The following is a 20,818-nucleotide window of genomic DNA, read 5'->3' as shown; positions in this document are numbered from 1 at the left end:
TCTGTAAGCAACGGCAAAGAAAACTTGCAAAAGTGGATCAATTGTAACACACGCCGGCTCCATTCAATACCATTATTATTTACACAGTTGACATATTGGCCAATATTATAAAATTGTATTGTATTGTGTAGTGTATTCTAAAATTATTGTAGGGTTGTATAACATTGTACAACTCAATAAATCAAACGTTTGTTTAATCAATGTATTTCCCCACTGAACTGACCAAAAAAAAAAAAAAAGCCCAAACTGGTACACCCGATACGGCGATACTATTTAATATTTCCCTTATTTTTGATACATTTTCTTATCACATCCATGGTATGAAAACAATGCTAAGGAGTTGCTTCATGAAATATAATTGCTTTAAGCTGAAAACGATATGTTTAATGATGTTTTTTAGCGTTGTTACATTTATCATGCATGCCGTTACAATTAATCCGACATGCGCAGCAATTTTAACACTGGAACAGCGTCCACGTTCGGTTTAATAACTCCCGACCTGTTTTATCAAAAAAATAACTTGAAGTGGTTTATGGTAGCAGACATGTGTAGGTCCGTTGCCTGAACATATTACATGTGTAGATAAACGGATCTCTGAGTAAAAAAATGAAACATGCAAAATGTTACATCCTTGGCGGCTTTCCCCTACCACACAACTGAAAAGTATCACGACTGTGACCGCAAGTTAGAAACGTGTGTGGCTATAACGAGGCACAGCTGTTTACAATGCGATGTAACATTAACAACGGGGGTTTTGCTTTTGCTTGGTCTGGATGGATGAAGCAAAACCTTTATGAAATGTAAATGGAAGGCTGTTACTCCACTTAAAACATCCTAACAAGGGGTCTGGGAAGGGAGTGCATTGCAGGAACCAGTATTCCTCAACATCCCGCCTGCCTGTCTTTTTTTGTTGCGTTAATGCGATAAAAAATTTTGTGCCGTTAATAAGGTGTTGCGTTAATGCATTAATAACGCGTTAACTTTTACAGCATTAATCATAACATTTTATTTAACTAAATCTACAGTTGATTTAGTCAACTAAAATGTAATGGCTTATTTTACGGGTACAGGCTTTAGTTTAGACATACTATTGGTCCGACTGTCCTAAGCGCAAGCACGGGAGCCAGCACGGATCCGCAGTCGTGGCATGACTTTGGTATCGGACAGTTCTTCGCCTCATGGCCTGTAGCCAAACAAAACCTGCACTTGGTTTCATGGGCGTAGCTTGAACTTGACTCCAGGGGGTGTGATGCATGGCGTTTTTACAATGCCCTAACCCCTAAATAATTGTTATTTAGGTAATACAGCAGCACACAGTGTGCTGCTGTAATAATGAACTACCTGCTGTACTAATGAAACCCTGTAGTGCTGTGCACACACACACACACACACACACACACACACACAGCACTACGGGGTTTCATTTTTAACTGACGTCAGCACAGTCCAACTGCTGCGCGTCTTACTCTTAATCATTGACAAAGTGACAAAGACAAAGAAGGGAATACTAGAATAAAAAGACCACAGCAAGCTGCTCGACTAGACCACGTCACTGTACCAAACATATACAAAATACTGTGCAACACTCTGCCAATCGCAGATAAAACAAAAGACTGCATCCTTTAAAACCGAATATTCCATCCACAAATGCTTCTTGTAATTTGTTTGTTTAGTTCAGTTTTGTTAAGGTAATCTCTATTGATTTATTTATGAGTCTGTAAAACCAACTATTTATCCTTGTTTAAGAAGCCCGGTTCCTACCTCCACCATGTAGGGGTGCCAGGTCTTTTCTTTTGTTAACTTATTGTAATTTTGGTTAGTTAGGGTAGTTAGGGATTTAGTATTGTAATTTTGTTTAACCTTCTGTTAGGGCCTTTAGGTAGGGGTAAACTTTTGTTTTCTAGTTAGATTCGTTTTGTTAGTATAGCACCTGCACTCTGAAGCTAACTTATTGGATAATTGTGAACCAGAATTGTACAAATTGTCTCTGCAACTGAAAGAAAAGAGCTGCTACAAATAAATTGAAGTTCTTTTCACCCTGTCTCCTCTCAAATTGTGTCATGTCCCTTCACCCTAGACGAAGGTCCATAACACTGGTTGATATACACACAAACAACGCGATGTCCCAGTTTCAAATCAAGGGCAGAGGATGTCTCCAGGACCACAACTAGTCTGTGTAGGGTTAGGTCTCTTTGGTGAATTCTTGATCAGTGTTATTATGTCACGACTCCAGAACAACTACCATGAAATTCTGACACGCTTTGATGTTGTGCACATCTGGCTAGGTGAAAACAAAAGAAACCCGATTAGCATTTGAGTAGCCTACTTTTTAACACCTCTTGGACACCCGGCGGAGTAGTCTCTCAAGCTGTTGCCTCGCAACAATTGAGGAACAACAGGGGAGGCTCTGTTTTCCCGAATATTTGCCGACGGAGAGGTCCAAAATGTTTGGAATTCCCAGAAAATATGTAATGTAAATGTAAAATGTCCATGAAAATCTTCATGGGGGCTGCGGCCCCGTGGCCCACACAGACTCTACGTCGTTGGCTGGAAACTATGTAAAAAGGTTGCATTTGCAAGGTCAGTGGCCTATATATGTACTTTCTTATTTAGGCTGCTGTGTGTGTGTGTGTGTGTGTGTGTGTGTGTGTGTCTGTCAATATACAGCATGGTCATATGCATTTTTGTCAATAAAAACAAGAGTTCACAAACGTTTCAGGATGCGACTCCCCAAAATAAGCATATTTGAACTGAGGACCCCCATGACAAACACTTAGGCATTCAAGTTTGACATGGGTATTCACAAACTATAAGCTTGTTGATCAGCTATTTTCACAATGTTTGACAATTTGGCCAATTTGAATAGTAAGTTCATTGTAACTGCATAAATGTGCAGATATCTTGTATATGCACTAGCTTACTGTATTTTGTATTTTTATTATTTTTTTACTGTTGAGTGAGAAAGCAATGTTACACATTAAGCTATAATCCCCTGGAGACCCCCCAACATAATGTGGGGGTCCCGACCCCCAGTTTGGCAACCATTAAAATCATGTATCAATAAAACAACAACAAATGCATTGATCCACCACGCCCTCTCTCTTAAAAAGGTTCAGCTGCTCCAAGTGCAGGAGAAGTTTGCCGTCGGGCCGGGCCATGGTGATGTTCTTACGGGCCGCCAGGGAACCGTCAAGGTGAGGCCTTTACGCCAGAACTGCAGGCAGTGGAGCGACGCCCCGATGGAGAAGGCGTGCTTCTCCCCCGCCGACATCAACGTCCTCCTGGATCACCTGATGGAGAATATCGGGGTCAAGTTCTACGATGAAATGCCAGCCAAAAAGTACAAAGAGCCCTTCAAAAGAGAGCTCAACGGCCCCCATGAGGAGTCCCACTGTGAGGCGTGTGAGCAGGGTGTGTGCATCAGAGGATTCTGATGGGCATACGATAGCCTAAGCAGCCGTAGCTTTACAACTGGGTCCCAAAGTCATTACACTGTGGAACTCATCTGCTAAATGCCTACATTGTGGGCTAAAATAAACGAGGACTTTAGAACTAGTATGCCTGATGTGTTAAAGCTACAGTAGGCACACCTTAGTTCTCTGCTTGATCAGATGAGGTGACACATTTAACCCATTCTGAACGGGCACCCATTTTGGTGTCAGCATCATGTTATGCTTTAGCTATTGAAAAATAGCAGATCTACAAGCTCATATCGCGCCACCGAGTGGCGCCATACGAGCTTGTAGGTCTGCTATTTTTGAAAAATCGAAGAGCGACTGACATTTTTAGAATCTGATCTCAGGTCAGAATGGGTTCATCAGACCAGTGTGTGTCCGGCGGAAACCTCGTATGAATCTGATCTCAGGTCAGAATGGGTTAATATCGACCTTCAGGTAAAACAAATCGTGTACCCAATACCCAACACAGGATCAGGTCAAAGGTCATGACTCGACACCTAGACACAGTATATGTCTCAATAAGAGGAGCAGGGAGACCAAATACAAACGCCCTAATTGTATAAGTTATATTAACATGTTCTACCATACAGATTGGACAACATGACCATATATTCATATAGATACAGTACATCTAGTGCCACTTTGAGGAGGAGGAGGCCAGACACACGATGTATTTGAAAAGGTACAGGAAACCAACGCTTCCATCAAAACATTGTATTGGTTTGCTGTCCCTTTTTAACCACATGTTTGCATCGTGGCTAAGAGTTGTGCATCGTTGCTGTTGGCCAGAAACCTGTCTCTGGCAGACACCTCTTATCTGTTAAATTTTTCAGTTTTTCGTTTTCATAATTTAACAACCTAATTGGTCATACAACAGTGTCACAAAAGCATCAAAAGCAGCAGATCCACAAGCTCAAAACACGGCACAAATCAACACTTTTTGCTGATTTTGGACATGAGGTTTCCACCCGACAGACAGTATAATATGTTGCATGTTGTGTGCAGCTTCAAACTAACAACACTGTGATGAATGACACCTACAGTAAACACACACAAAACCTCACTATTTGCTGGGTTTGAAGGAGCACCCTGCACCCTGTTGAATAAAAGGCTTCACTGCCTTCCTTCTACCTGTTACCAGTCCTGCTCCTGAGAGCCTACAGGCTTGAGGCACAGTGGAACCCCCTTGTGATCACTATTTGCTCACCAACATTGTGAATACCTGTTGCGCTATACCTTTACATGTGTGAATATCTGTTACATTACAGCATCTTTTCAATGTGTCATTATTTATGTTCTAATTTACACTGCACTTTATAAACCTGCATGCTTACCTAGTTTTCCTCATTTTTTGTTTTAAGAAAGCTGCAGTATGTTTGAATTAGTGTGGCTAATATCTAGTTTAATTCAATAAGTTGAAGGACTTGTGCATGCCGTTATTCTTTCACATTCACTGTCTTACATGCATAGTGATGAATAAATCCACATTCAGACGTGTCTAATGCATTTTATTCTGCCTTTAAACAGTTTTTAATCAGAAGGAGAAACTATTGTGCTGAACAACACATGATGAAGTTGACAGTAAATATATATAACAAAAAGACAGCACTATAAAAATCACTCTAATGTTGAGATAAATATGCAGTGGAAACTCCAGTTTAACGAGGTGGACTCCACTTGGTTGGTTCATATTCCTATCAATTGTTTAGCAGAGTGACGAACCCGCTAGCCACGTAAGCAACATAAGCAAGTCTTAATGCTATCTGCATGAAACCCTTTTACCCAGGGAGCCACAGGCCCAAAAGCTCAAGGAGTAGAGATTAACCTGTGATGTCATAATGACATACTTTTTATTTGTGTTTTTGAGGGGCGCCCTCCTATATACAGGTTTAATTTGTTTTTAGTTCAATGTTCAAGGGAGAATTTACTTCATCTTGTCCTTAACACAAACATTAAATGACATAAAGAGAATTGAGTGTTTGTTTTGACACCATTTGTATTACATCACCTAATCATAGCAACATGAGTTAGACTTTAATATATTAGTAAGTAAGTAAGTACATTTTATTTATAGAGAACTTTTCGAAACAAGGTTACAAAGTGCTGAACACAATATAAAACAATCAGGTTAAAACAAACATAGTAGTAAAATAATGCAAGAAATATATATATACATACATATACACAAACACGTACATACACACATACATATACACATGTAAATGTACACATATACACACACACATATATACATAATATACATGCATACATACGTCATAATCAATACTCAAAGATTTAAAATTGAGACAAAACAAACGGACCTGCAGAGGAAATCAAGTGACAACATGGGGAAAGTATTTACGAAATAAAAACGTTTTTAAACTGCTTTTAAAAATGTCAACTGACTTGGAATTTCTCAGAGGCAAGGACAGAGCGTTCCACAGGGTAGGTGCAACCACTGCAAAGGCCCTCACCTTTTGTCTTTAACTTGGTCACTGGGATTTTTAAAAGTTCTTTATCAGAGGACCTGAGGGGTCTCACATTAATCACACTTTTTATGCCGTTTAAACAGTTGTGCATGATTATGAGTTTGCTGGGGTCATTTTGCTTAAAGGAAAGATATAACTGGGAATCGTAAAGTGGTCCTGATTATGTAAATTAAATGTTTCTTTCAGGTCCTGGAAGCTCAATAGTACCCTGTTTTAAACGAGTACAATATGCAGAGGCGCCATTCTCAATACAACCTCTAAACCTGTAACCTTTATTGAGAATTTTGACAGTAAAGATGTGATAGAAACACAATGTCTTTATCAGAACTCAGAAATAACATGCATTAACTGTGAAATTCCAAAGATGGATGATCATATCAAAGGTTATGACAGTGTTGCAAACAAAGATCAGCTGTGGAATGTTGTGTCATTTGTCTCATACATGCCTCTTAATTCTCAAATGCAAAACTATAACTGTCTGAGAACTAAACCCTCGTTAAGGACAACCATGAGATCCTTCCTGCAACTCCTAAGTCCTGTCGACTGTAGTCAAGACATGTTCAGTACATTTTATGAAGAAAAAACGAAACAAGTCCATACATACATTAAGTATGTACATGGTAAGTATATTTTAGCTTATAATTTGCGCTACTGAATACCTGAACTGAACTTCTTCTTCATTCAATATCCCAAAATACAAATCCTAGTGCCTTTATACCAAGGGGCAGTCCCAATAAAATTAAACCACTATAGTGGTGAGAATCACTGATTATTCACATTAGAATAAGATGAAACAAAACAGACCATTACAAAATAAACAGAAGGCATGGATAATCTCAACTAACAGCAATTTATAAGAGTTAAATTCTAAATGATTTTTCACACTGGCATTGTGACTTGTGACCATTTCTGCATCAACTAATAAAACAATATTGGTGGTTTCTAACAGTATTTATCCATTTCTATAATGTCCAGAGTTTAATCTAATTTATATAAATGCCTGTATCGTATTAGAATTGGAGAGGGTTAATAATAGCGACTTCACTTAGTAAGAGACCACACCTTCACTCAAGTTCAACCATTTATTGGTAAATTGAATGATGAAAGGGGGGAGGGGGGGGAACCCGGGATGGGTGAGACTCAGGATGGGGGTGTAGTCTCGGAAAAGGACGCCGTGTAAGCGCGCTCGGAGAGCGGGCGTCTCTGCTCCGGAACTGCCCGGGTTCCTGAAAGAGAAGTAGACAAGTGTGATTATTGAGGTGGAGGTAGAAGGGGTGGATGGAGGGTTTGTTATGGATCACGTAGTGAGAACAGGTAGATGTTGGCGCACAGGTGTATTTATACTGTGGTGATTGTGGCAGGATTGGCCAGGCGATAATGACAGGCAGGTGAGTTTGATAAGGAGGGGAGTGATTGATAAGGAGGGGGGAGTGGTTAAGGTCGAGCGGAAGGAGGCCTCTTCTCCCGAAACTACGTTGTATAAATACAACTTCCCTTCACTTAGTAAGAGACCACACCTTCGCTCAAGTTCAACCATTTATTGGTAAATTGAATGATGAAAGGGGGGAGGGGGGGGAACCGGGGATGGGTGAGACTCAGGATGGGGGTGTAGTCTCGGGAGAGGACGCCGTGTAAGCGCGCTCGGAGAGCGGGCGTCTCTGCTCCGGAACTGCCCCAAAAAGAGCTTGCTGGGAGACGAGTGCGGGACTGGAGGAAGGGAGCGAGTGAGGATCTCGAGAATGGGGAGAGGGTTTAAAGGCGGCCTAGGTGGAGATGGGCGTTTTGGACATCCGTGATGTTGGTCCTGATGTAGGAATGGTAGGCCTGGGAGGACCAGCGGCCGAGGATTCGGATGAGGTGGTCCGAGAGGCCTCGTCTGGACGCGGTGGTGGCTGCGCCGATGCGGAATGAATGGCCGGAGTAGAGCTGGGAGGGGAGACCAGACAGAGTGAGGATTCGGCGGAGGTGCTTGTGGAACCAGGAGCGGGTGGCGATGGAGCCCGTCTCTGTGGTGAACAGGGGGTCGTGTGGTGAGGCGTTGAGGGAGCGTCTTGTGGAGACGTAGCGGAGAATGGGTTCGTAGGGGCTGAGAGGGGGATCCGTGCGGAAGAGGTGGATTGCTGAGGTACGCCCGAGCTGGTCTGTCTTGCTGTGTTTGAGGGTGAAAGTGAGGGAGTCGGAGGAGTGGAAGGTGATGTCGGAGAGGCTAGGATGACGGGAATGGTCGTAACGGGCGGAGGAGGAAGTGAATTCTGTGCAGCGCAGGAACCCGAAGAAGGCAAGGAGGAACATGCATTCAAGGGTTAGGTCGACCAGGGGGGACAGGTAACCTGAGCGGAGCGTGGCCAGGCATTTGAGGAGTGTGTCGGAAGCGAGGGGCTGGCGGCCGGAGGGTGCCGGGGCTTCGGTGCGGCGAATGCCTAGGAGTAACATGATGATGTGGGGGTGAGTGACGGACGGGCATGGTGACCCGTGGAGAAGTTTATGGAAGAAGTTGATGCCGCTCAGGTATACTTGTGTGGTGGAGGTGCGAAGGTGGAGGTGGGAGTGGGCGTAGGTGACGAAGGCTGCGATAACCGGGAGGTGAGTGGAAGGGAAGGTGATGCTGGAGATGGAGTGGAAGCGCTTGAAGGCGTTCCAGGCGGAGAGGTAGGTTGTAAGGGTAGCCGGCGATAATCCGTTGAGGATGTGGTGTTGAGCTTGGATGGTGAGCTGACGGATGAGGGGGTTTAAATGAAAGTTGTCGCCAAAAAGGGAGGAACTGGCGTGGGTTGGGGGCCCGCCTCGGGGGCGAGCTGCCGAAATCTCTGAAATGAGAAACGAGAGAGGGAGTCAGCTATCTGGTTGTGGTGACCTGGGACGTGTGCCGCACGGAGGATGAATTGGTGAGTGACGGAGGTCCAGGTGAGGCGGCGGAGGAGTGGTGAGATGTCGGGGGAGTTAGAACGGCCTTTGTTTATTATCGCAACGGTGGCGGTGTTGTCGGAGTGAATGAGGATGCTCCTTCGGGACCATTCGTGGCCCCAAAGAAGCGTGGCTATGACGACTGGGTAGAGTTCGTGAAGGGCGGAGGAGGGGTGGGTGGCGGAGTGAGACAGGGTGGTGAACTCTGGTGGCCATGCTGAGGCGAACCAGCGGCCTTGATAGTAGCCGCCGAAGCCGATGGAGGGGGCTGCGTCTGTATAAAGCTGGATGTCTTCTGGGTGGGTGGTGAGGGTGTCGTAAAACAGTGTGATACCGTTCCACTTGGAGAGGAGGTGGTACCAGAGGCGGAGGTTGGTGCAGCATGGCTCGGTGATGGTGATGAGGTCGTGGAGGGAGGGTACGGAGGATGCTGTGGTGAAGAGGTGGGATAGGAAGGGACGGCCTTGGGGGATGATGCGGAGGGCGAAGTTGAGGTGACCGAGGAGGGACAGGAGTTGGCGTTTGGTGCAGCGCGTGACCAGGTAGTTTTGTAGGAGGAGGGTGATGCGGTCTAGTTTCTCCTGGGGGAGGGAGGCTTTGAATGCCACGGTGTCCAGGGTGATGCCGAGGAATTCAAGGCGGGTAGCGGGGCCGGGGGTCTTTTCCTCCGAGAGGGGGACTCCAACGTCTGCAAAGACGGACCTGAGGATGGAGAGGCCGGGTCCGGGGTGGGGGGGAGGGGGCTCGACGATGAGGAAGTCGTCCAGGAGGTGTACTAGGTGGGCTATGGGGTGGTTATTGATCAAGATCCAGCACAGGGCATCTGAAAGTGCGTTGAATATTTTAGGGCTGCTTTTGCATCCAAAAGTGAGGCGAACGGCGAAGTAGAAGGAGTCCTTCCACTGGACTCCGAAGAGGTGCCAGTAGTCGGGGTGGATGGGGAGGACCTTGAATGCATTAGTGATGTCGGCTTTGGAGAGGAGGGATCCGCGGCCTGTGAGGTGGATGAGGTTGATGGCGTGGTTGACGGTGTGGTACTGCATGGAGAAGTCGTGACTGGGGATGAGACTGTTGATGCTGGGGATGTGTGAATTGTGGGGGGAGGAGAGGTCTACGACCAGGCGCTTCTTCCCTGAGTACTTACGGGTGGCGATGCCGATCGGACTGATGCGATACAGAGGGAAGGGAGGCTCGTGGAAGGGCCCCATCATGAAGCCCTCCTTGACCTCTTTGGCAAGCAGGGTGTCGACCGTTGTTGGATCTTGGGTGGCTGACAGGAGGTTGTGGGAGGTGTGGGAAGTGGTGGGGATGGCTAGCAAGCCGGGGTGGAATCCGTTGGTGAAGCCGTTGATGAGGAAGTGTACGAACTGGCGGTCGGGGTGGTTGCAGAGGGCGTGGGAGAGGGCTGGGACTTTGACGGGGGTGCTGAGGTGGCGGTGGGCTAGTCACGTGGGGTTGTGAAGGCATGCTGCACGGCCGTGAGCTCCTCCACAGAAGGAGCAGGCATGCAGCATTCTACAGGATGACTGAGAGCAGCCAAGGTGGTTGAAATTGTTGCATATCATCCTGCCGGATTGATAGTAAATGGGCCTACCTTGCTTGTCTGTGGCTGTGGTGGGGGAGATGAGGCTGTTGGCGGGTTGTTTGGGGACTATAGGGGGCGGGGGGGCTGCGGAGTATGGGGAGGGTTGGGCTGCGGAGCGGGAGCGGGTGGATTGGGCTGGAGGGCGGGCGGAGGAGGTGGATGTAGAAGCGGATGCGGGTTTGGGTTTGGGCTTCTGGACGGCCGTGGTGCAGGCGGAGGCGGGGTGGGAGGGAGCTCCGCAGACCTCACAGGAAAGGGAGGCCCTGGACGCGAATACCCTGCAATAGAGTTCGTGGTCCAGGACCCCCCAGTACACGGTCTGGTTAAATTGCTGAACGCACGCAGCCGCCTGGGTGGTGAATAGGACGTGGTATGTGTAGTACCCCGTGCCGCCGAACCGAATGGCCAGCTCCAGGACCAGCGTGAGGTACTGGTCCAGTTCGGCTCGGCGGCTAGGGTACGTGGAACACACCACGTCTCTATACAGAGAGAATGCAAAGGCAAATTCTGTGGAGGACAGGTCCCGTGACCGTGTGGGGAGGGGTTGGCGGAGTTGTGCGAGGCAGCCGAGGGGGGTGATGAGTTCTCTGTTCCTGAGGGGGTCTGTGAGTGATGGTTGAATCAGTTCTGCCAGGTCTACATACGTACCGTTTAGTATGAGAGTGCGGAGGTGAGGCGGGACTGGGGACGGCCTGGGGACGGCGGCCTGCGGGGGGGCAGCTAGGGTGGCTGATGCCAGAGGGAAGGTGGGGGCCGGGGGCTGGGCGGAGTTGAGGGTGGAGGGCATCTGGAAGGCGGGGGGGAGGGAGGGGGGAGGTGTCTGGGAGGCAGTGTTGTTTTTGGCAGGCATTTTTTAGATTTAGTCAGTCTTAGTCTTTTGGAAAAATGCTTAATTAGTCTTAGTCAGTCTTAGTCATTTGGAAAAATGCTTAATTAGTCTTAGTCATTTCTATCCTTGATAGTTTTAGTCGACGGAAACTCCTAAGGGTTTTAGTCGGTTTTAGTCATTTTAGTAAAAGGTTTTAGTCCATTTTTAGTCAAAAATTAAAAAAATTCTTAAAATAAAATGTCTATAGCGTACAGGTATTAATACATTGGCATTGGAATCAAGGTTGACAGGTTGTCATTGTCATATGAAGCTATATGATTCCCTGCTTTCATATGACATGAAAAAAATAAAAATACAATAGCAGTCCCTCAGTCAAATGGTCACAAATATACCGGTATACAACTTCAACTGAGAGTTCAGATGCAAATAATAACATAAAAATAAAATGTATGATAGGCTATTTCATATACCGGTAATATCTAGGGATGCACCGAAAGGGAAATTCTTGGCCGAAAACCGAATACCGAATATAGGAAACAGTTGGCCGTATACCGAATACATCTTTGTTGTAAAGCTACCTGATTATGGCAAAAGACATGATTATGGCAAAACCCAACTTAAATAATAAACACTTATGCGTCCATTAAAAAACATCTAATTAATTGGAGGCTTTGTGATTAATTAATCTCAATTAATCACATTTTTATCGCATAGGCCTATTTGACCTGAACAGTGAGCTTTTTTTCTACATAAGCATATAGGCAATAAAACAAGTAGTAATAATAATACTAGTGATAATAATATTATTTATATAATGCTTCTCTGAGTAGGGGAGAGCCGCCAAGGTTGTAACGCTTCACGGTTGTAACATGGACGTTATCTCTTGATTGGTCAATGCCACAATGACGCCATCGCGTCAGTATGTGTACAGCAACGTACTCTACGTGCCCAGGAAGTTTGAAGTGTTTACCTTCATCCCACGGGGAGCTATTGGCGAAAAACTGATTTTTCTCAAAAAGCAAAAATTTTACACCTGGAGTATATGTGACCAGTGCCAGTAATTTGAACCACAAGTCGCCAACTCTGTTATGTCACTATAGGACCAAATAGATTATTTCTTTTTTTTTGGTGTTTTTCGTTTTTAGCCACATTAAAACAGTTGGAATGTTAAAGAATGTTTTTATTCCATCAGAAAGTCGTTTGTGTCATTAAGTCGTTGTATTTACATTGCAAAAATGTCTCTATAAGTACAGTTTATTTGCCGTATTTTGGGGGTGTGAACATTCCTGCACGTATTTACATAGAGTCGTTTCGATTGGCCATAGCTATCTTTGTTCTCCAGTTACAGTAGCCGTGTGTTTGTGACAATAGTCAATAAATAGCCTACAACATCAGCATTTTTGTTAACTTGATATGATGCTGTTGGATGTTGTAATAAAAGTATAAATTAACTGATTTACCCGTCGTCCACTGAAGAAAAAGTTGCTGTTTGTTTGTGGTCTCCACACGGACCACACGCATTCTGACGATTGTCTTAGTTGTAAATCCATTCTTCTGCCCTTTATTTCAGTGCACACATGTGCATGTTTAGCACTGTGTTTTAATCTCTGTAACTTTATTACCGTTGGATGCAGCTGCCTGATGATCAATAGCCTACATGAATTAATAACATCGTGCGTGATCGCGCGTCGCGGTAAAATCCGTCTTTTATATAATTTGATCCATCCATGACATCCATGCGTGATCGCGCGTCGCGGTGAAATCCGTCTTTAATATAATTTGATCAATCTGTGACATTGTTGTTCAAATATTGAATGAGAAGACATAGTGTAGTACTTCAAAGTGGAAGCATCATAACACACGTCTAAGGTATTTTTTCCCCTGACTTTCTGTTGGTAAGGTTTTGACTCTTTCACATCAGTGCACGGCTGATTCAAGCCATGCATTTAGGGGTAAAAAGGTACCTTTGTACATATTAATAATGTAATGTAAACATACAGCATTTTTAAATTTAGCAATTAAAAGCATGGGTCTAAAACTACAAGTAACTCCATGGAATAAATTATAGCCTACTTGCAGTGTTAGCGGCAAGTAGTTTTACTCTACATGTAATTATTTGAAAACTCAATTAGCCTACTAGTTATTTTTTAGATTGTATTATTACAAAACATACACTAAACAACGTCCATCCTATATTTCTATATTGCAATATTGATACATTATCATCTCTATTTATTCTTATTCTAAGAGTTCTAGATGACCTTCTGGCTTCTTTTACTAAGTGTCCACTCAAGTCATTCTGTGCAGTTGACAGTGTGGAGTGGTTAGAGGATGGGGGGAGTGTTTATGCAAGTATCTAGGGGTGGAGACAAGTGACCATTGTCACACCCATTCCTTGGCTCAGAGATGCTAAATAATTTGAAATCTTAGAACGGCTAATTCTGTACTTTGGTGTTTACAGTTAAACAAGTTTCAAATGGTCATATCTTCTTCATTTCACCCCCAATTTCAATGAGCAATACATCATATGAAAGGTTACAGTGTGCAGTTTCATAATATGTAAAGAACTGAAAAATGACCATGGCCCCCTTGTGTATTAAACCACTGGCACTGGTCACATATGTGTGCTACAATTCATTTCTTTGATGTTGGTGAATAAAAATCTACATGGATGTCTTCATGCTTATGTTCTTCATTAGTTTGCATCGTGTTTAGACGGAATGCACGTTCATTCTGGTCTGTAAGCAACGGCAAAGAACAACTTGCAAAAGTGGATCAATTGTAACACACGCCGGCTCCATTCAATACCATTATAGGTCATATTTACACAGTTGACATATTGGCCAATATTATATGTTCTAAAATTTATTGTATTGTGTAGTGTATTCTAAAATTATTGTAGGGTTGTATAACATTGTACAACTCAATAAATAAAACGTTTGTTTAATCAATGTATTTCCCCACTGAACTGACCAAAAAAAAAAAAAAGCCCAAACTGGTACACCCGATACTATTTAATATTTCCCTTATTTTTATCACATCCATGGTATGAAAACAATGCTAAGGAGTTGCTTCAATGAAATATAATTGCTTTAAGCTGAAAACGATATGTTTAATGATGTTTTTTAGCGTTGTTACATTTATCATGCATGCCGTTACAATTAATCCGACATGCGCAGCAATTGTAACACTGGAACAGCGTCCACGTTCGGTTTAATAACTCCCGACCTGTTTTATCAAAAAAATAACATGAAGTGGTTTATGGTAGCAGACATGTGTAGGTCAGTTGCCTGAAAATATTACATGTGTAGATAAACAGATCTCTGAGTAAAAAAATGAAACGTGCAAAATTTTACATCCTTGGCGGCTCTCCCCCACTTAAAAACACTTTTCAAGGAGAACATGAGAAAACAAATAAAAACTACTTTATTAGAGAAAAACTAATACTATGAAATAAAATAAATTAAAGTGGAATGAGATAGCAATATTCCAGATATGGGTTTGAATTTATAGGTGGTGGCATCTGAATTTTGGGAAGTGCATTTTGACAGGTCTGCCTGCTGTGGAGTGTGGACAGTGAAACCCTGAGCATTAAACAGAGGCAGACGCAACGATAGTCTATCATTCATTGTTAAAGCTCCAAATGATATTCCCATTCGTCTTTGTCTGCCCGTATAAACGCAGCAGCGAGTGTGAGGGGTTGGGGAACGGATGGAAAGTACATAGTGTTATTAAGGCGGACTCCTTCTAACTATATGGAAGAAACTAACGTTAGCTCCCATGCTAGCAGTAGCTTCCCTCGTCAGACAACACCACCACCACAGATCGGATGGAAGTTGCTGCCTGATATCACTGCTTGTGCCCGTGGATGGGAAATAAGATGTAAAAGGCTATGGAAGCTTGGATGAAAGCACAGATGTGTGCAATAAAGTTTTGTCATCCCTGTGCATCCCGTCTGCTGCTCGTGTGTTGTGAGTCTGATTGTCGCTGGACTCGCTGCCAGTGCCTGCTGATGCAACAAGTTAGAGGGCGTCATAAGCATGCGCCCTTCCTGCGCTGGAAGTAGCAGATCTACAAGTTATCTACCCGTCGCAATGCACAGCGCTTTGGGCTTGTACATCTGTGATTTTCCCGCAGTTTAGTTGAATTATATCGATTCACAACTTTAGGACCCCTACAAACTTTGTTCGTCAATCCACTAACATTTTCGTCTAGCCTCGTCTTGTCAACGATAACACACAAACGTCTCGTCATCGTCATCAAACAGAGCTACGGTATTTAGCTCGTCAGCGTCAGTCTTGTCCAGAATTATTTTAGTGTCGTTCGTTTTAGTCCGTCTTAGTCCTGGAAAAAGGGGCGTTGACGTCGTCATTTACGTTATCGTCAGTCCTGACGAAAACAACACTGCTGGGAGGTTCCGAGGAGCATGGAGGAGAGCATCGAGAAGACCTGGGCTGGGTCGGGAGGAGGCGTGGCCTGGGTGGTTGCCGTGGTGGCGGAGAATGCAGGGGGGGGCGGAGCCTGGCCGAGTGCGGCGGGGGGATGCTGGGGTGGCTGGGGGGTGCCCTGAGCACCGTGGCGTGCTGGGTGGTGAGTGGAACGAGCCCTGTGGCGCTGGGTGCGCTCGGGGTGGGCAGGAGGGGTGAGGGGGGGCGAGTGGTAGCGAGCCTGGCGCTGTGGGGGCTCCAGGTGGGCAGGAGGGGGGGAGGGGGCCGGGCGGCGTCGTGACTGGCGCCTGGTGGGCTCCGGATTGGCGGGGGGAGGAGGGGGTGGTGGGCGGCGGTGAGCCTGGCGTTGGGTGGGTTCCGGGTGGGCCTGGTGGTGGGCTTGGCGCTGGGTGGGCTCCGGGGGGGGGGAGGTGGTGAGCGGTGGCGAAACTGGCGTCAAGTTTGGCGCTGGGTGGGCTCCGGGGGGGGAGGTGGCGAGCGGTGGCGGGACTGGCGTCGAGTTTGACGCTGGGTGGGCTCCGGGGGGGGGGGGGGGGGGGTGGCGAGTAATGGAGAGCCTGGATGGGTGGGGGGGGGGGAGAGGGGGGGGAGAGGGGGAGGTGGGGGTCGAGTGCCCGCTTGGCGTTGCTGAGGACGAGGGTGGGGAGGAGGAAGGGGATCTCTTGCGGGTTCGTTGTTGAGATCGACCACGGCGGAGAGACAGGGGGGGGAGGGGGAGACGGTGTGGTCCTGAGGTGCTCGGCGATGGACTTGGGGGGGGGAGGGAGGAGGCACTTGCTGGCCTGAGGGGAGAGAACGGGAGGGGGGAGGGGAGTTGGAAGAGGGCGAGGTGCGACGCCGCGACCAGCTGCGTGACGCGTTTCCGCGACTGCCTGCGTGGCGCGATGCCTCACCTGCCGGCGTGCTCGTAGGGAGGGGGGGGGGGGGGTGTATGGAAGACTGCCTACGTGAGGAGGGGGAGGGGAAGGAGGTTGGAAGTGGGCGAGGTGCGTCGCCGCGACCGCCGCCTGCGGGGCGTATTACGCGCCCGCCTGCGGGGCGCATTGACGCATGTGCCAGCGTGCTCAGGGGGGGGGGAGGAGGGGGAGGGGAAGGAGGTTGGAAGTGGGCGAGGTGCGTCGCCGCGACCGCCGCCTGCGGGGCGTATTACGTGCCCGCCTGCGGGGCGCATTGACACACGAGCCAGCATGCTTGTGGGGGGGGGGGAGAGGGAGGAGGGGGAGGAAGGGTGGTTCGTAGCAGGCGGTGCGTGCGCCGGCCGGCGTGTGTGTGAGGGGGGGAGGGGGGGGGGGGAGTGGGCTGGGCACGTGCATACATAGTCGTGCGGGGCGATGAGCGGGATTTGATAGGGCGGAGATCTCCGTCTTGGCCGCTCAGATTGATGACGTTCCACTAGTGTTCACTCCCATTTATATATTTTGACCGTCTTCTCTGTGAGAGAGGCGAGGTAGTGGTCTCCATTGACGACGAAGGGGCTGATGTCCAACACCGGCTGGTCAGCGGGTAGCTTCTGAAGGAGAGCACCACTCCCTGCATCCCACACCTAGAAGAGAGTACAGGGATTGAAGCAAAACATAAAAATATCTCACACGCCTGAAATAATGTGTAGGCTATGGCCAAGACATACTATGTGATTTGTGAAACAGGTTGAAAGGAGACCATCTCCTCGCTCGGCCGAGCGATTGCGATGACTTTCCACCACCACCACCCCTTCCCTCCCGGCAGGTTCCCCTCTCGCTCTAGCCCTCTCTCCTGCGCCGTATGCAATATGTATAGTTACAGCCCTGACGCCTTTGTTGCTTCGGACGTGTGTAACAAGTGCAGCGTGTTTGCGGCACTGGAGGCGAGGCTCAGCGAGTTGGAAACAATTCTAGCTAGTGGTGCAAACGTTAGCCTAGCCCCTGCTCACACACAGCCACGGGGAGCCCACCACTATTCGAGGTCATCGACCGCGGCTGGTCGGGGCTCACACAAACAGGACCGCCAGGACGGCTTGATGGTTGCTACTGGTCGAAAGTGTAGAAGTAAACAAAAGCACACGGGACACCAACCACTTCACGTTTCAAACTTTTTTCCCCACTCGCTGCTACACCCGTTGAGTGTGACAGTGAGACTTCAGTTCCACTTGATGGCCCGCAACACAAGCGGTGGCGTATCATTAAGAACACAACTCTGGTTATCAGTATGTAAATGTAATCGTTATGATAGGATTGTAATTAATTGCGGGGTCAACGACACTCGACTTCGGAAATCTGAGATTACGAAGATAAATATTGAGTCAGTTTGCACATACGCAAAGACAGTGTCGGACTCCGTAATTTTCTCTGGTCCCCTGCCAAACATGATTAATGATGACATGTTTAGCTGTATGAGATAATTCAATCGCTGGTTGTCTAGGTGGTGTCCAGATAATAACGTGAGCTTCATAAATCATTGGGAAACCTTCGAGGGGAATACTGGTCTGATAGAGAGAGACGGCATACATCCAACTTGGGACGGTGCAAAGCTCATCTCTAGAAATATGGATGATTTTATAGATACATTATGACCATCCAGAGTTGGGACCAGGAAGCAGAGTTGCAGTCTTACACAGCTCTCTATACAAACTATACAGTCTCTGTACAGGCTGAACAAACCATATAGACTGAACAAACCAAAGGAAATAGGAGCTGTACATACAGACCTGATACAAATCAAAACCAATACAGTAGTACCACAAAATACAAATATCAAATGTGGATTTCTAAATATTATATCTCTATGTAAAAAAGGAACACTGTAAATGAAATCATATCAGACAATTGTCTTGACTTATTTTGTCTGACTGAAACGTGGCTGGGTGAGCAAGAATGTGTCAGTTTAAATACAGCCACCCCACCAAGTCACATGCCCATATCCCCAGAGACAATGGTAAAATTGGAGGTGGAGTTGCTGCCATCTTCAATGCAAGCCTAACAATTAGTCCTAGTACCAAAGCCACCTACAAATCATTTGAAAGCTTGATTCTCAACCTTTCACACCCAAGCTGGAAATCAATACAGCCCCTAATGTTCATCACAGTGTACCGCCCTCCCGGCGCCTACACACTATTTATATCTGAGTTCTCTGACTTTTTATCAAGTCTAGTCCTTGAGTCTAATAAAATCATCTTAATTGGTGATCTAAATATTCACGCGGACATAGGAACTGATAGCCTAAACAGAGCGTTCATCTCATTGATTGATTCAATCGGTTTCTCTCAGTGTGTAGATAAACCTACCCACATTCTCAACCATACCCTTGACCTCATTCTGGTCTATGGTATTACAATAGAGCACCTCACAGTTTTCTCACAAAATCGTGACCTCTGACCATTATCTGATAACCTTCGATTTTACATTGAATGATTATACACCACTGGACAAAAATGTCCTTGGCAGAAGTATATCCGAGAGCGCTGTAAATAAATTCAAGGAAACAATTCCATCAGCCATCAACTCGGTATATTTCAACAAAATAGAAGACACCTATAGTCCTTCTTGTTGATAGTGTCAAATGCTCATTTTAAATGACACTTGACTCTGTCGGTCCCCTGAAAAGGAAGGTAATAAAGCAACAAAGGCTAGTCCCATGGTACAACTCGGAAACTAGAAATCTAATCTAATCTCAAACTTGAAAAAAAATGGCGCTCAACCAAACAGAAAGAATCATGTATAGTCTGGCAGAATAGCCTCAAAATATACAAAAAGGCCCTCGACAATGCCAGAGCCACCTATTATTCAACAACAAAAGTAACCCCAAGTTCCTTTTTTGACATGTCCCCTGGATCCAGTTTCGACTAGGTCCTGCCCCCGGTTGGTACATCCCTGCTCAATATGATAAATATGTCCCTGGTGACAGGCTACGTGCCACAATCCTTTAAGGTAGCTGTAATCAAACCTCTCCTCAAAAAGCCTACTCTTGATTCAGGCATTCTAGCTAACTATAGACCCATATCAAACCTTCCATTTCTCTCCAAAATCCTCAAGAAAGCAGTCGCCAAACAGTTATGTGACTTTCTACATAACAACAATTTATTCGAAGGCTTTCAGTCAGGTTTCAGAGCAAACCATAGCACTGAGACGGCATTGCTGAGAGTCGCAAATGACCTCCTGACTGCAGCAGATAATAACCTCCTCTCCGTACTATTATCGCTATTATCAGGCTGCCCATGTAAGTGTAACCAAGTGGAGTCGCTAAGTACTCCTAATGTCACAGTATTACTACGCCACTCCCAATTACAGGGTGGGAGACCCGGAATACACAAGGTAAGTGTTCAGTTTGAGTGAACAATAACTGTCGGTTGCTTCTTGGAATATAACTTTATTCAGAGAAGATACACAGTATTGACATTTCCTTTAAAACGTATATTCACTATTCATAGTATTGACATTTCCTTTAAAAACGTAGATTCACTATTCATAGTATTACCAACAGGAGGTTATCAAGTCATCCACCATACAGATAAAGAATCGAATCAATTGCATTAGTTTACACTCCTTTCCTAGGTCCATAAACACAAGATAAAGCACTGCAAATAAGCACACCATCACTCTGAGCCAAATATGGTTGGCATTAAAACACTGCAAATTAATAGTAAAGGCTAAAAGCCCAAAAGAACACTGCACTGTAAAAGGGACAGTAGTCCTCGAGTGAAACTATGCAATATAGTCCTGAAACCAATATATCCGTCGTTGGCGGTTAACTAGTTAACTCTTTGGTTAAAGTAGTAAAAGTGAGGACCCGTGTTAAAACGCCACTTGGGCTATATGATATCATACGACAAGATAAAGTATAAAAACTATAGCAGCATAGACTTGAATTCAAAACAAAAAAGGTAAAAAGAACAGCGGTTCACAGTATGAGGCCCAATCTGTAATGGAACATAAACCTTGATTAGCCTCACAATTGACCATATAGCTAAAGTGCTTTCCTGGTTGTACTCAGAATCAGATTCTGAATACAACACTGATGTAGCCAAACAATCATACAGAAATCAATAAAGTGCATTAAATGTACTTTGCACTGCTGCTTATTCAAACTAGCACATACCCTGTTAAGGTGGTCAGGGACTCCAGGTGGTTGAT

Source organism: Protomyctophum parallelum, assembly GCF_964188405.1.
Source record: "Protomyctophum parallelum genome assembly, chromosome: 19".
Taxonomy (NCBI): domain Eukaryota; kingdom Metazoa; phylum Chordata; class Actinopteri; order Myctophiformes; family Myctophidae; genus Protomyctophum; species Protomyctophum parallelum.
Note: the sequence above shows the minus strand (reverse complement) of the source record.